The sequence below is a fragment of the Staurois parvus genome, unplaced genomic scaffold (genome assembly GCF_062004578.1).
Source record: "Staurois parvus isolate SC_StPar_1 unplaced genomic scaffold, SC_StPar_1.0 ptg000606l, whole genome shotgun sequence".
Taxonomy (NCBI): domain Eukaryota; kingdom Metazoa; phylum Chordata; class Amphibia; order Anura; family Ranidae; genus Staurois; species Staurois parvus.
The window spans coordinates 370,767-387,269 of record NW_028318402.1 but is presented as its reverse complement, the minus strand read 5'-3'; the positions used below and the strand labels follow the sequence as shown (position 1 = coordinate 387,269).

Sequence of the window (16,503 nt, the reverse complement as noted above, 5' to 3'; positions counted from 1 at the left end):
GCCCTTTACAGAATAATCTAGAGTGGGTGACTAGGGACAAAGAGAAGGCAAATTTATTTAATACCTTCTTCAGCTCTGTGTATACAAAGAGCATGGGGGAGCTCTTGTCCATAATGGGCATGGTATTGACACAGCTCCAGATGATCCACATTGGCTCACAATTGATATGATCCAAAAATATTTAGACAGTATAAAGGTGAATAATGCATCTGGACCGGATGGCATACACCCACAGGTCCTTAAAAATTGAGCTCTGTCATTTCAAAGCCATTGTTTCTCATTTTTAGGGACTCTTTAATGACTGGCATAGTACTAAATGGATTGGCGTAAGGCCAATGTGGTGCCAATATTTAAAAAGGGGTCAGAATCTTTTCCAAGTAGTTATAGACCTGTTAGTTTAAATTCTATAGTTGGGAAGATAATGGAGAGTTTAATAAAAGACCACATAGATGAGTTCTTGCTGTAAAAAAATATTTTAAGCAACAGACAGCATGGATTCATGAAAAACAGAAGTTGTCGAACAAATATGATTTCTTTTTATGAGGGGGTGAGCAAAACTTTGGATAGATGTGGTATACTTGGACAGAAGGGTGGCAGTGGAAGTGGTATATTTGAACAGAGGGGTGGCGGTGGACGTGGTATACTTGGATTTTGCAAAAGCATTTGACACAATTCCCCACACACAGTTAATGTGTAAGGTAAAGTCTACAGGCGTGGAAAAATCTGTATGTAACTGGGTAGAAAACTGACTAAAAGATCATATTCAAAGAGTAGTGGTTAATGATTCATACTCTGAATGGTCTGGGGTCATCAGTGGTGTACCCCAAGGTTCAGTGTTGGGACCCTTACTTTTTAATATATTTATAAACAATATATATATATTTCAGTCTTTGCAGATGACACCAAGCTGTGCCATGGAATAACTCCTTACAGGATGTCTTCAACTTACAAGCCGACCTCAATGCTCTGTGTAATTGGGCAACTATGTCGCAAATGAGGTTTAATGTTGATAAATGTAAAGTTATGCACTTAGGGGTTAAGAATATGCATGCATCATACATACAAGGGGGGTACAACTGGGGGAATCAATGGTGGAGAAGGATCTGGGAGTTCTGGTAGATCACAAGCTTAATAATGGCATGCAATGCCAAGCTGCAGTTTCTAAAGTGAGCAAAATCCTCTCTTGTATTAACAGAGGTATAGACTCCAGAGAGAAAAATATAATTTCCCTCGGTACAAATCATTAGTAACACCTCATCTGGAGTATGCAGTTCAGTTTTGGGCACCAATTCACAAAAAGAACATTGGGGAACTGGAGAAAGTACAGAGAAGGGCAACCAAACTGATATGAGACATGGAGGAGCTCAGCTATGAGGAAAGATTAGAGGAATTGAATGTATTCTCTCTTGAGAAGAGGAGATTAGGGGGGATATGATCAACATGTACTGTATAAATACATCAGTGGTTCATATAGTGAACTCGGTGTAGAGCATCGCACAGGACGAGGGGGCACTCTTTACGTCTGAAGGAAAAAAAATGTAATCAAGGAAAGGTTTCTTCACAGTGAGAGCTGTGAAAATGTGGAATAGACTCCCTCAAAAGTTGGTTGTGGCCAGCTCAATGGATTGCTTCAAAAAAGTCCTGGATTGTTTCTTAGATACACAGAATATAACTGGATACTAACATTTATAGGTAAAGTTGATCCAGGGAATATCTGATTGCCTCTCGGGGGATCAGGAAGGATTTTTTTCTCAGTAGGAGCAAATTGGATCATGCTTTGCTGGGTTTTTTTGCCTTCCTATGGATCAACTGAGGGTATAGGATTATACATTTTGTTTTTTGTTTTTTTATGGTTGAACTGGATGGACTCTCAGCCAGACTAACTTTGTAACTATGTAAACCCAGCAGACAGAGGAGGTCTCTTCCTAGGAGTACAAATTGGAGCCAGAATAGCAAGTGGCTGCAAAGTGTGTAGACCAAGCTGTTGAGAGAGGTCCTGAGTGGTATGTTATCACGGTCTGTAGGAGGCAGAGCAGGGCTTTAGGAGTAAAGCCGGAGCTATGGTGATGTACAGTTGAAATTCAAAAAAATTAGAATATTGTACAAACAGTTATTTATTTCAGTAATGCAACTTTCAGTAATCCATACCTCTGAAGATGTGCGTGCGCACGTAACGCGTAAGGAGGAGCCCGGACTTCGAGGCGCTACGCCGCCGGTGCCACGTGGAGGCCCGGAGACCACTATTCTAAGTGTCAGGGTTAGTGACCTCACTGGCACATTTTGATGATATCTGTCTAACTTTGAAACAAATATTGTTTTACCTTTCCAATAAAGCTGTTTTTTCATAACATACTACACTATGGGCATCCTTCCCTGACTCTCTTTGAGGAGCACTCTATTTGCAGAATCCTGGTTTTGGAGTCCAAATATCCAGCCAGAAGGAAGAAGACCTATTCTGCATTCCCAAAGGAGAGATCCACCTACTGATTCCAGACCTGTTCTGTTGCTTCCGGATTGATGACCCATGGGCTTTTGATATATACTGCCTATATATATCTTCTTTCTGGTGAGTGTGCATTTCTGCTAATCTCTCACGGATCACCAACATTGATTTTTACAAACAGTCACCTGGCATATTCCTATGAACTGGACTTACAGAGGACTTACCACTGAATTACTAATATTATTCCTAGCGCTGCACTGTTCTTTGTATTATTCTGGATAAGTACATATCGGTTGCTTAGAGTGCTTAGCGGCTATTAAGGATCAGCGCTCACTGTTTCTTTCTTCTTTTGATTTTGTATTTTACTGATTTTATAGTTAGAAGCTGCTTTCCTACTAAAAAAATGGGTGATATCTTTGATGTTAGAGCCTCAAGAGCCGCCATATCTATAGATTTCTTTACCCAAACGCATGAATCTAATGATCTCAGGGTCATTTTTTTACATCTTAACAACCTAACCACTACGGAAGTTAAGACCCTTTGAGATGTCTCCTTTTTGGAGAGATATGTGGAAGAACAAATGGTCCCAAGGGCACTCAGGTGGAATGTCACCCCTGACTCTGACGATTGGTGCCATTCGGCCACTCCAGCAGTGGCCGAATGGCACCAATTTTTCAATTTGGCTGGATTGGATTTGCTGAAATTCATCATTGCCAGAAAGAAAAAGAAGCTGGTTACTTTAGATAAAGAAATTAATTTGGTTAGGGAAAGATTAATCCCTTATAAAAATAAAGAAGAATATATTTTAGAGTCAAATAAACTGAAGAAACATTTAGAACACGTTGATCATGAACAAAAAATTAAAAAAAGAAAGAAATATCAACGTGATTTGAATGACTATTAATCTAAGCTTATCTTCAAATGGCAAGAGGATTCTGAGGAGGATATGCAGATATCCTCCACAGCACCTACACCTTTGACTTCTAAACCTTCTTCATTTAAACCACCTTTCTCAAAGACTATTAAATCTAAGGGAAAGAATAAGAATAGAAATAATAATAAAACTAAGAATGACCATCAGATTAAGACCCATAATAGGTTTGAACCACTAGCTAACCTACCTGATTCCAATATAGGTTTCAGAGATTCAAGATGGCATCCTAACAATAATTACACACCTAGAAGGCCTAATACACCTTTTTATCATGATAGAAACCCGCAATATAGCCCTGTGAGAACAGGACAACAAGGGGGATATTACAAAAAGGGACCCCACACACAATTTAATAACAGTGGGTATTACCCCTCCCCAAGAAACCAGAAAAATAATTATAAAAAACCATACAAAAAGTTTTTTAATCCCCCGAATAATTCTGCTCCTATTCACTACCCTCCATCAACTCCCAGAGCCCAAAATACTAATGACCACCATTATTACAATAACCATGAACAGCGTTTTTTAGGATCAGGCAGGATAAGAAAAAGGAGTATAGACGAAGAGGGAAGAGAGGAGGAAGAAGAATACACAGATGCATAAAAAAGAAGGAAGGTATAAGAGGTAAAGGCATCTTTAACCTAAGTAGTACCACAGTCTCTGATAATGAACTCAAGCTCCTTGATAAAGGTTTAAAATATGCACCTGCAAGATCCCTAAACAAGTTTGAGACATTCATAGATGTACACAAATTTGCTAGAAAACTGTCTATCAAAAGACATTTTCAGAATAACCCCATCATGAGAGAGCCAATACCGAACATTAATAAAAATTCCTCCAATCTCAGCAATGCACCCACATTCAATCCCCCACCACAAATTAACTTGGCAGTGTGTCTATTTAGAGATCAAACCCTAAAAGACCTACAGAAACTACAGATTAAAAAATTACATACTGATGCAACTTTAAAGAGTGCAACCAAAACGTTGTTAGATAAAAATGACCTTGTTATCCGCCCTGCAGATAAGGGTGGAGGGATAGTAATCATGAATAAACAAGATTACATGAATGAAGTATATACCATATTGGAAGACTCTTCTACATACCTCCCTCTTAGGAATAATCCCACAGGACCATTTAAGAAGGCTCTCAAAGCTATCATAAAGAGGGGCTTCGAGAATGGCATCATTAACAAAAAAAGGGATTTTCTTTGCCCTAAAGTACCCAGAATACCCATTCTCTACATCCTGCCAAAGATCCATAAGAACCCTTTGAAGCCTCCAGGTAGGCCAATAGTTAGCGGCATCAATTCCCTTTGTTCTAAGATTGGGGAATACGTGGATCACTACCTCCAACCGCTGGTGGTCCATACCCCATCATATTTAAAGGACACTAAACAAGTCCTTAATGCCATTAAAGATGTGGTTATTACTCCATCTACTTTACTGGTCACAGCAGATGTTGAATCTCTGTATAGCAACATCAACCACACTGATGGAATGAGTCAACAAAGTCCTCTTACCACAACCCATATCAGTTTCATTATGGAATTACTTGAATTTGCCATGATTAAGAACTACATGTGGTTTGATAGTAAATATTATCTGCAAATTAAGGGCATGGCTATGGGAGCAAAATTCGCCCCTAGCCTCGCCAATTTATTTATGTCCTATTGGGAGGAGGAAATCATATATTCTAGGGACTGGCCAGAACTGTTTTTTTTACAAAAGGTACATAGACGATGTCCTGCTGCTATGGAATGGGAATGCACAATCGCTTGAAAACTTCTTTATCACTTTGAACTATAATGATAACATTAAGCTCACTTACAATTTTAGTTTTGAAGAAGTAAATTTCCTAGATCTGACCTTGATGAAAGCAGACAATAAGATTGTTGCCAAATCATTTTTTAAGTCATCAGATCACAACAGCTACAACCCTCTGGATAGCTGCCACCACCCCAGTTGGCTTGCAAACATTCCTAAAGAGCAGCTACTAAGGATAAGAAGAAACTGTACACATACCTCAGACTTCCATACACAAGCTAATATCTTGAAAGAAAGATTCTTAGAAAAGGGCTATAATGAGGTAACCCTAGATAACACCATCGCAGAGATTACCCATATAAGTCAGAATGAGCTCCTAGATACCAACCCCAAGAAAACAAAGGATATGATCTGTCCTTTTATTACCACATTTTCTGTACAGCATAGGGCGGTCAAGCATATTATCAGAAAAAACTGGAACATACTGAAATCTGATCCAGTTCTGGGAAAAATGCTCCCTGATACACCTGAAGTAATCTTTCAGAGACCTGCCATCCTAAGAGACAAAATATCTCCCAATATTGTTAACCCTCTGACTAAATCACTCACTCTGTTTAATATGAAGGGATTCTACCCTTGTAATAGGTGCATTGCCTGCAAATGCAACGGTAGCAGAAAGAAAAAAATTAATACCTATTCCTCCAATCAAACACATAAAACATATGAAATAAACCAATTTATCTGCTGTGATAGCAAATTTGTAGTGTACTTGCTTGAATGCCCTTGCTCCAAGCAACACATTGGACGGACTACAAGGAGGCTGAGAGATCGCCTCTGAGAGCATATCTCTAACATTAAAAAAGGTTACAAGGACCATTCATTATCCCTACATTATAGGCGTTTTCACCAGAGAGATCCCTCATCGCTGAAGTTTGTGGGTATTGATTTAGTTACTCCGCATTGGAGAGGTACACATAAAGTGAGGGCGGTCTCACAACTGGAGACCAAACACATCTTTGAATTACGGACTTTTCATCCAGCAGGGCTTAATATAGATCTAGACCTTAACTGCTTCATTGCAAATGGCTGATATATGTGGCTTTTGATTTTATATTTTTAAACACCTAATTACATTTGATATTTAAAATTCTTTTAAATAATCTGAGATGTCTCACAAATATTTTTTTAACGAGCTGGACTACATGGTTTGTAAACGCTTGGTTTATAAACGCATGTATCTATTATAAACGCATGTATATAATATTAGTTTTTTGTATTTGAGATACTGTGTATTATTACTTTTACATAGGAAACTATTAGCTAGACAGGTCTCTTATTTTATCAGGATGAACCGAATACTGCATACAGAATAATGACGCATGCACGTGTACATATCCTTTTTTTCCAAAAAGGCCCAACATAAGGACGCAATTGCATTTTTATTTTCTATTTTTTATCCAACTTTTTATAATTTTATAAGCTTAAATTGTTATCCTATGAAGGGGTGCATTTGTACTACTATGAACCTGTGTTCTGATTTTTGCTTGTCTGTCGACACGGCGCACCAATATGCATGAACGTTTATGAACCTCACTAAAATGGCGGACGGAACACCGCACATGCGCCCTATAGATAGCGCAAGAGCGCAGATTTATCCGCGTATGCGTCATTATGCAGCACGGACTGTTTACCTTGTTTTAGTATGTTTTATTTTACCTTATTTTAAGAGATTTTCACGTATAGGGGGTTATTCCCTTATACACCATGTGTATTTTAATATCATTTACAGAGTATTATACTTGCCGTTTTTATTTGGCTTTGCACAAGGAAATATAGCAACTTTGTCACTTTTTTGAACTATGGCGAACTTAGTTTATATATGGGAAATAATGACGCATGCATTGATGCATACTAAAATATACAACATATAATTTGAGTAAGTTCAACGCATTAGCGCAACCACGCTTTTTTATATGCATTAGAACTGTAATATCCTATGGTTGTGTGTTGATCACACTATGTTGAGCTTCCTTCCCCTGACATCTAACTGTCAGTTTCTACGGCGTATCATCGCCTGTGTCATGCGTTTTCCTGAGCTACATCAAAATGGCGGATGGAATATCGCACATGCGCCCTAGGCTTTGCGCAATGGCGCATAGGAATCCGCGCATGCGTCATCATGCCTATATATATTCGCCTAATGCATCATTTCGACACTGGTTCCATACCTCTGAAGATGTGCGTGCGCACGTAACGCGTAAGGAGGAGCCCGGATGTTGAGACGCTACGCCGCCGGTGCCACGTGGAGGCCCGGCGGCCACTATTCTAAGTGTCAGGGTTAGTGACCTCACTGGCACATTTTGATGATATCTGTCTAACTTTGAAACAAATATTGCTTTACCTTTCCAATAAAGCTGTTTTTTCATAACATACTACACTATGGGCGTCCTTCCCTGACTCCCTTTGAGGAGCACTTTATTTGCAGAATCCTGGTTTTGGAGTCCAAATATCCAGCCTGAAGGAAGAAGACCTATTCTGCATTCCCATAGGAGAGATCCACCTACTGAGACCAGACCTGTTCTGTTTCTTCCGGATTGATGACCCATGGGCTTTTGATATATACTGCCTATATATATCTTCTTTCTGGTGAGTGTGCATTTCTGCTAATCTCTCACAGATCACCAACATTGATTTTTACAAACAGTCACCTGGCATATTCCTATGAACTGGACTTACAGAGGACTTACCACTGCATTACTAATATTATTCCTAGCGCTGCACTGTTCTTTGTATTATTCTGGATAAGTACATATCGGTTGCTTAGAGTGCTTAGCGGCTATTAAGGATCAGCGCTCACTGTTTCTTTCTTCTTTTGATAAAAAAACATACTTCTTAGTCCATGGAGTCCAGCGTTGTCTTGCTTGCAGGGAAAATTCTTCCTGTATTCTTCTCCCGCGCTACTATCTTGAATCGTGTTCTGGAGCATGAGACCTGGCATAGCCCCATGGCATGTCTTCACATGCCCATTGGATGAATGTAGATTGACAAGGGCTTAGCAAAGACCTCTTCATGCGCAGAAATGCACGTGGGTCTCTAGGAGAGACTCAGTGGCCTTGATTCACTATTGGGCGTGGGCGCATATTTATGGGCTTAAGCCCAATTTTCATGGGCGTCCGTCCATTTTTTACCCTGCAACCTAATTCACTATTGAGCAGAGCCCATAAGCAGACGCCCAATCTAATTCACAAAAAGACACACGCCCGGAATCAGACTCACAAAAGCAGACTTGCTAAGAAGCAAGTCTAACACCATGAAAAATCACTGTAGAGACATGTTCACTTAGAAATTTGCTTTGCCAAATATCAGGACTTCACTTTAAACAATATCTGCTATTTCCAAAAAAATTAAGAATGTGTTAAAAATGGTTTTTTTCAAGGAAATCGACACAGTAAAAATCTAGATGCCCGTGCAGTGTCTTTGGCAGATAGAACTGAGCATGTGCAGAACACCTTTTAGACCTCTGCCATGGGCGTTTGCTTTTTAGCCACTGACTAATAGTGAATCTGATTGTGGATTCCTCTGACAGCCGGCACTCGCTCGCGACTACTGTGTTTAATAAACAGCACTCGGCATATCTTCATGTTATCTAACTAGATCTCCTTAGTTCTAGTGATTCTATTTTTGTTTCTTATCCTTTATAATTATTTCTGTTATGATTTTACTTATTTTGAAGGTCTAGATAATATTTATTTTGAAAGCTGAATGTAAAAATAAAGGTCCGCAATAAAAAAAAAAAAAAAAACCAGCGTGGGTCCCCCCTCTCATCCATACCAAGCCCTTCAGGTCTGGTATGGATATTAAGGGGGAACTCCACGCTGAAATTTAAAAAAAAAAACAACGTGGGTCCCCCTCAATATCCATACCAGACCTTTATCCGAGCATGCAGCCCGGCAGGTCAGGAAAGGGGGGGGGACGAGCGAGCGCCCCCCCCCTCCTGAACCATACCAGGCCACATGCCCTCAACATGGGGGGGGTGCTTTGGGGCAGGGGGGGCTCCCCCCCCCAAAGCACCTTGTCCCCATGTTGATGAGGACAAGGGCCTCTTCCCCACAACCCTGGCCGGTGGTTGTGGGGGTCTGCGGGCGGGGGGCTTATCAGAATCTGGAAGCCCCCTTTAACAAGGGGGCCCCCAGATCCCGGTCCCCCCCCCCCTACGTGAATGATTCTGCGGTACACGGTCCGCAGACTCATTCACAAACAAAAACTAAGTGTGGTGTAAAAAAAACACAGTACAGGGTCTTTGACAAGTCCTTTATTAAAACAATGTCCCCCGAAGTAGATCCAACGTCAATCGCGGCGGCGGCGACCCGAAAAAAGGCTTTTCTTCACTAGGCTGGAAGCCTCGGACGGGAGTGGAACCTTTTTTTTTTTTTTCCTTTTTTCGGGTCGCCGCCGCCGCGATTGACGTTGGATCTACTTCGGGGGACATTGTTTTAATAAAGGACTTGTCAAAGACCTTGTACTGTGTTTTTTTTACACCACACTTAGTTTTTTTGTGAATGAGTCTGCGGACCGTGTACCGCAGACTCATTCACGTAGGGGGGGGGGGGGGACCGGGATCTGGGGGCCCCCTTGTTAAAGGGGGCTTCCAGATTCTGATAAGCCCCCCGCCCGCAGACCCCCACAACCACCGGCCAGGGTTGTGGGGAAGAGGCCCTTGTCCTCATCAACATGGGGACAAGGTGCTTTGGGGGGGGGAGCCCCCCTGCCCCAAAGCACCCCCCCCCATGTTGAGGGCATGTGGCCTGGTATGGTTCAGGAGGGTGGGGGCGCTCGCTCGTCCCCCCCCTTTCCTGACCTGGGGGCTGCATGCTCGGATAAGGGTCTGGTATGGATATTGAGGGGGACCCACGCTGGTTTTTTTTTTAATTCCAGCGTGGAGTTCCCCCTTAATATCCATACCAGATCCGAAGGGCTTGGTACAGATGGGAGGGGGGACCCCCGAAGGGCTTGGTACAGATGGGAGGGGGGACCCCACGCTTTTTTTTTTATTATTTATGCAATAAAGGGAATTATTTTACATTCAGCTGTCAGTGGGGAACCCCGCTGACAGCTGAAACATTAACTCATGGCTGTCGCTCCTACAATCCCGCATGAGTTATGTTATCAACTCATGCGGCGTTTTAGTAATGAAAACCAATGCAGCGCTCATGTTTCAGCTGTCGGCGGAGTTCCCCACTGACAGTTGAATGTCAAAGTATTGCAGTGATTTATAAACAGTTCTTTAAATAACTGGCGTGGGGTCCCCCCTCCCATCCATACTAAGCCCTTCGGGTCTCGTATGGATGTTAAGGGGTAACTCCACGCTGAAATTAAATAAAAAACAGCATGGGGTACCCCCCTAAATCCATAACACATACTTATCCGAGCATGCAGCCCGGCAGGTCAGGAAAGGGGGGACGACGACGAGCGAGCGCCTCCCCCCCTCCTGCACCATACCAGGCCACATGCCCATACCAAATTATTCAAACATTTGTAAACAGACCAATTAACTGAAATGGTTTGACATTTGTACCCCAAATATGACGTTCCCTGAGGCATTGGTAAACCGAGGTACGCCTGTATTAGTATTGCAATCCTTTGTATTGGGATACATAGAACCAACATACATCTGAATTGGCAACATAGCACAACATTTGTGTCACATTGGAGATATCTGGTAGTTATACTGACCATGCCCAGGGACCTAGGATTGATTCACAGCACAGAAATACAGGCTGGATTAGCAATGTAGCTCCGTGGGTTAGTGGTTAGCACTACTGCCTCATAACTCTAGGGTTGTCGGTTTGAATCCCAACCCCGGCGAGGTAGTAGCATGATCTCCGTGTGTGGCTGTCTTCACATACATATTCTGGCAACATCTTTGCTTTCTGTCTAAATGATCCCTAAAATGTGAATTAGAATGAGGCCTTGTCTGTTGAAACACCTTCAAAGCTGCACCTTATGTGAATGTCATACAATGGGATAAGATAAGGGCCTGAATCACTAATAGATTTGATAATGATGGTTTACACTCCACCCACTTTTGTGAAGGATTTGGCAAGCAAAGAGCTGACAGAGAGAGAGAAGAGTGAGACGAAGAAGAGTGAGCAAGAGATACATACTGAAGAGTGATAAAGAGAGACATTCAGAAGAGTGAGCGAGAGAGAAAAGACTTGGTTGGTGAATCCACACATCAAACTTGTCACAAATCCTGGCGTGCATTTTTCCCCCAAATGCATAGCAGACCCTTATCCCAGCAGGCAGGTACCGCACGCCTTCAAAGATTTATTTCCTTTGTTGATTTTCCTGCTTCGCTCACACTATATGCAATTGAAAATTACTCTTTAAGTTGCCAATTTTACTGTGTTTTCTAGAGAATTACTAACTAGTTGTGTTTTCAATTGTGTGTAGCATTGCGATTTCTATTTGAGTCTAGATGTTAAATTGCTAATAAATGGCCACAATTCTCAAATACCTTTGAACTCTCACTGCAACAAATGGTGTATGTTAATACACTCACATTCATTATATCCAATATCAGGTACGATGTCAATGCACAAATCGCACCTGAAATTGCACACCCTGGATGTGACTTGTCATGTGATTGGCATGGCCAGCAGCTTGCTCTTTGCATGGCAAATTGCACCCAATGTTACTGGGGGCCAACACCACTGTCACATCTAATCCGATGCGGCAATTGTCCAACTTACAGTGAAGTTCCACGAGTTCACAATCCAATTGGATGTGAACAGAGCCTACAGTGGCCAATAGGGTGCGACTTGGTCTACGATTTGCAAGTCGCCTGTCATGCCAATTGCATGGCAATCGCAAACAATGTTACTGGGGGCTACCCGGTCACATTAAAGCAGATTTCTAAGTGGTGTTATTGACACCACAGTCACATCATGTGACTTGCATAGAAGTTGCATGATTTCAAAGTCGGGGTACATGGTGATTTCAAGTGCAATTTGCAAGACATTCGACATCGATCTCTCAGCAAATTGCATGAAAAGTAGTTTATTCATTACTCTATTATCACTTGCGGCTCCTACCAAGTTTGAACCACAACAATATGAACGCTCCAATAGCGTGCACATTGAGTGGGACTTGGCATGTGATTTGCACAACATGCAAGCTGTAAATCATCTGCAAAGTCGCACCCTATTGTCTGCTATTAGAGTGACCACATGGGTGCGTTTCAAACACTGATTTCTATAGTAGTACATGTTCTACTTTAGTGGCAATTTGCATAGAGATCTGTGTCAGATGTCTTGAAAATTGCATTGAAATGGTCAACTTTACTGTAAGTTGCAGGATTTGTAAATCAGCTTTGCCCAGAGTGTAATGTTTGGTGATGTTTGATTTCTGGAGTGTTTTACCAATTGATGGGAAATTCACCATACTAGTCAAATCGATTTGTCATTTTCAGTATTGCATACAAGATGTGGTCATGTGACTGTCTTAACTCATGCGAGAATCTGGAGGGAATTGTGACCATAGTAGCAATAAAGGTTCCAATTGGGGTTCCCTTTCACATCCCTGCTCAATGTTCTGTTGTATGCTGCACACGTACATTTCACTGTATATTTCTTTCTGATTTGTGGGGCCTGTATACCTAGGGTTAATGCAGGTAGGAAGAGGATTGATCAGGTGAAAACACTTTCACTGACCAAACTAAGGTCAGTGGTGGGTGTGGCTTCATTGGGTGTGGGGCCTTGTTTGGCGCTCCAAATACAACCTAGCTTATATAAAGATGTGCAGTAGGGAGTGATTTGGCCTGTTACTAGGCCGGGTGGTTTGTGACTAAGTCCTTGCATGGTGTGGTTTGGGGGAGGAAGAGATTTTGTGCTGAATTGCCCCAGACACCACCCAGGCTGTGTTTGGAAGTGGGCTGGAAATGTTTGCATATTTTTGGCCTTGTAAAGTGTGTTTGTGTGTTATTGCACAATGATTGTGTTTTTTCTCTTTGCATTGAAAGCCTCACACATGTCAATCGTTTTGTTTAAAATCTGCTCTTGTTTTAATTTTGCTTGCTTATTTAGACTCCAATGCATTTTTCTTACAAACCTGCTGACAAATGTATGTGTAGGGGATTTGTAGAGGTGGGAGGGGATTTGTAGAGGTGGGAGGGTTTTTCACATATGTCTTGTTTTCTTGATATTTTGATGTGTAGACTTTTTTTGTGAATGGATCTTCATACTAAGTGATTGTTTAAGTAAACCTTATGTGCACGAAAATGTTACTTGATTCATCTTCCCCTTTGTTTCCTGCTATAACCTGAGCACACACAGTTCATTAGAAGTATCTTTAGATTGTAAGCTCTTATGAGCAGGAGTGTTTTTTTTTCCACATCAATCCTATTTTTGTGACTCACCAAGATATTGACTGTACCTACTTGTTCCTGCTGACCAAATAAATGAAGATATATTTGATCAATAAATGTTTCACCGATGTTTTTGTGTTTATTTTATGTTCAATATATGAACAACCTTAATAGTTACTTTGTATACGCTCAAATGTAGCTTGTAAGAGCGTGAATATGCAAGTGTGTGCAAACTGGCTTTTTCAAAACCAAAAAAAAAAAAATAAAAAACCTGCTTGCACCACAATATTGTTATGTACTAATGAATGTCACATTCGCTGTGCAGCCAGCTACAGGTTTTCTACAATTTGATTTACAGTAATAAAATAGTCCCCACTGTATGTTGATTTTTGGCCTTTGGCAACAAATATATATTAGCCAAGGTTTAAAAAAAAAAAAAATCACTAAGAAACACACATTCGCGAAAGCTATCATAGCCGTGCATAGAAATGAGCGATCGTGCATAGATATGCGCGATCGTGCACAAATAAACGCCAAACAGGTGTCCCCCATGGCGCACAAGCAGCTATCCTCCCGGAAGTCCGTCATCTGGTGCGTGCGCACCCGGAAGTGGTTGTGGGGAGTGTAAGTGGATGAGAAGTGGTTGGAGGTTTTGTGTTGGTTGAAAATTTTGATAACTTTATTGGCATTTGGACATGGCGAGAGCACAGTTCTCAGTTGAGGAGATGATCCTTATATGTATAGTAAGTGTGGCCATTGCAAATATGTTTATAACATGTGAGGGACAGGTAATTGCAATTTTGTGGGTGGGGCCTAGCAGAATCTCACTTGGTGCACATGCTACTTATCTGTACATTAGCTCCTGGGTATTGATGGGTCAATGATATTAACCACTTGCCTACTGGGTACTCCTACCCCCTTCCTGTCCTGGCCAATTTTCATCTTTCTGCACTGTTACACTTTGAATGACAATTGTGCGGTCATGCCACATTGTACCCATCTTAAATTTGTATCAGTTTTTTCAGACAAATAGAGCTTTCTTTGGGTGGTATTGACTTGCTGCTGTGAGTTTTACTTTTTGCTCGATAAACCACAAAATAGCTCATAATGAATAAAAGTCTGTTTATATTATAACATTTGGTAAACTGGTAATTTAGCAACACTGATGTGCGTTGATGAGGCAGCACTGGTGGGTGGCACTGCTGGCCACAGGTGGGCGGAACTGTTGGGTGGCACTGGTGGGCACTGATCATCGGGGCCGACCCCTGCTTTGATAACTGCTGGTTCTCGGCAGTACTTTCCACACATTCTGACAGCGTGATGAAAGTGCAGCCAAGACCCGGCAAATGCATTTCCCGGTGATCAGCGTGTCATTGGACATGGCTGATCACATGGTAAAAAGCCGCTGTGATTGGTCTTTACCACATCACGTGATCAGCTGTGTCCTTAAGACACAGCAATCACGGAGAGCGCGTTCTGCCAGGATGTCATATGGCACCCTCCCAGAGCTGCCTGGATGCAGTGTAGCGTTATTCGGCTATCTGCGGTCGCCAAATAGGTAACCAGCTAGGCCTTCATGGCTAATCTTTGAATATCTGGACATGTATACTGCGTATAATGCATTACATTCTACAATGTGTTGGTGTACATGGTATTACAGTGTGCAATGCGTTGCTGGATTCTGCATGACAGTGGACAGCGTATCACAGTGTGCAATGCGTAGCTCCAGCCTGCATGACAGTGTACAGTGCATTACAGTCTACAATGTGTGGGTGTACACGGTATTACATTGTACAGTGTATTATAGTGTGCAATGCGTTGTACACTGCAGTGTGCACTAAAGCATTTTACACTCATGCACTGTACACACTAACGCATTTGACATTTCTAGTGTGCAATGCGTTAGTGTGCAATGCCTTGGACAGTACAATGCATTTGCAGTATTGGTGTATGTTTATGAAGCACAGATAATTCATCTGATTTTAGTTATCAAGGAGAAGTCTTCTCTGTCCCCCTGTTTATGAGGTGGAGGACAATTGTTTTCCGAAGAAGAGAGGAGACTTTTTTCAAGGAGATCTGTATAGATTTCCAGAGATATGTGTAGATGGTTGAGGGGCTGCATGTGATCTCCGGAGATAATTGTGATTAACGATCACCTGAGTTAAACCAGTGAATGAAAAGTGTAAAAAAACATGGATTGAAAATAATCTGCACTGACCACTGTGCTTTGTCAAGCCACATATTGGCACATTCTGGTTTCACACAGATGCGATGTGAAATTTGCAGTGTTTTCTGTGCAAGCGCTGCACCGCATCACAACCGCAACCCCTTCATGCCACCTGCTGCGGCTTTCTAGGTGAAGTTACCAACACACCAATATTGGTACACAAAGCGTATTGCGATTTGCCAAATTGGATGGCATGCCTATTCACACCCATGTGCAAACCCTGAAAAAGGGTCCTGCACATTTTTGGCCCGGATGCGGTGCAATTTGAGGTGTGCAAAATGTTTGTCTCTAATTGCAACGCACACAAATTGCATGTGATTTGCCCAGGAGTGCGGTGTTAGACCACAATGCATGTATGTGAAGCCAGAATAAAAGGATGTGGATTTTGTCTATTTTTACTTGCGCATGTTAACATTATGGAAGTGCGTTATTCTTCTGTTTAACATGCTATAGAAATGCAACATGCATTTGGATGTAGTGTTTTTGTATGTGCATTTTGGAAGTATTCTAAACACACATTGACCCTAGGGCCACCCCATATCTTATGCAGACCATAGATGGGTCGAAAATCGGCCGATTTTTTACTGCTAAAAAATCTGCACATGAGCAGTGACCTGCAAGAGGAAGACAAAAAGAAGAAAAAGAAGAAGAGGATGATGATGATGAAGAAGAAGATGATGAAGAAGAAGAAGATGATGAAGAGGAAGAAGAGGATGATGATGAAGAAGAAGAAGAAGATGATGAAGAAGAAGATGAGGATGATGAAGA

At 41.6% G+C, this 16,503-nt stretch overlaps 1 long non-coding RNA gene across 1 annotated transcript in view; it reads left to right on the top strand.

Annotated features, from left to right (window-relative positions):
• The first annotated feature begins 7,632 nt into the window (after positions 1-7,632).
• Positions 7,633-16,503, top strand: part of LOC149449726 (uncharacterized) — a 53,734-nt gene continuing 44,863 nt past the window's right edge. The window contains exon 1 of the long non-coding RNA XR_016315373.1: positions 7,633-7,789. This is a non-coding gene — a long non-coding RNA (uncharacterized LOC149449726). The remainder of the gene's footprint in view (positions 7,790-16,503) is intronic.